The sequence below is a fragment of the Phocoena sinus genome, chromosome 1, assembly GCF_008692025.1.
Source record: "Phocoena sinus isolate mPhoSin1 chromosome 1, mPhoSin1.pri, whole genome shotgun sequence".
NCBI lineage: Eukaryota > Metazoa > Chordata > Mammalia > Artiodactyla > Phocoenidae > Phocoena > Phocoena sinus.
This window is the reverse complement of record NC_045763.1, coordinates 109,187,881-109,188,883: the sequence shown is the minus strand read 5'-3', so window position 1 is coordinate 109,188,883 and position 1,003 is coordinate 109,187,881. Positions and strand designations below refer to the sequence as shown.

Here is a 1,003-nt window from a genome sequence, read left to right as displayed (position 1 = left end):
TTTCCAGAGACATAACTCGCGTGAACATGTGCAAGACATTTAGGCGCCTGCTTAGGAGGTGAGGGGATTTCCGGATGTAAAAATGAGCCGAAGTCAGCTTTGTCCTTTGCGCACTTGGGTCAGCTGGCTGTGGCCTGGACTCCGCAGTGACTCAGAGCGGAGAAAGGAGGGCTGGCTCCTAGCGCTGAGCAGGTTCTCAGGCAGCCACGGAACTCCTGGCCTGTACCTTGGGGATGGAAAATGCAGCTGCGCCCGCTGCCTCAGCCCCTGCCTTTCGCCCGTTTTGCTTTTTTGAAAGGGAAGGTAAAAGTTTCAGAAAGGAAGAACGTTTGTTTCCGCCCGGTTTCGAACCGGGAACCTTTCGCGTGTGAGGCGAACGTGATAACCGCTACACTACGGAAACACGGCACGTGACTGGTTAGTGACACACCCGTGAAATCCGTAGGTCCTGCCACTACTGTCCTGGTCGCCAACCTTTTAAACTGAAGAATGAACCTTGAAGCCCCAAGATCTCTCACGCAAGGAGTCTGCGGCTTCCGAGAGGCCCTGGTTTTAGGGTTCCGAGCCTGCCCCGAAGGGAGGACCCCCCGAGCCTCCCACAGACGGCCTTTGGGCTCCCTCACGGACCGCAGAGTCCTCGGATCCACAGCTATGCCCCCGAGTGCAGGGGTCGCCCCCGCTGACTCCTCAGCTCCCAGAAGCCGCGGGAGCCGGGGGTTCGCGCAAGTGCCCTTTGGGCCTAAGGGGAAAAGGTAGAGAATTAGGTTCATTCCAGTGAGCTTCTCTCTCTCTGGAGCTGATCCTGTGGGTCCTAGCTGCATTTCTCCAAAGCCTTCAAACAGAATTCCTTAAATCCACACTTGACTTAGTCGTTTTAAGGGTGAATGCCAGCTTGCTACAAACACCCTGTCATAACTGAAGGAGGAAATCTACAACTTCCGGGTAAATTCTATTTTCTTCCTTTGATTTCTTCAAACATCAACAACCAAAGAGACATGTCACT

General features: G+C 54.1%; 1 non-coding gene across 1 annotated transcript; it reads right to left on the bottom strand.

Annotated features, from left to right (window-relative positions):
- Window positions 1–330: 330 nt before the first annotated feature.
- Window positions 331–403, bottom strand: TRNAV-CAC. Its single transcript has one exon. It is a non-coding gene; the product is annotated as a tRNA-Val (tRNA).
- Between the last annotated feature and the right edge of the window lie 600 nt (window positions 404–1,003).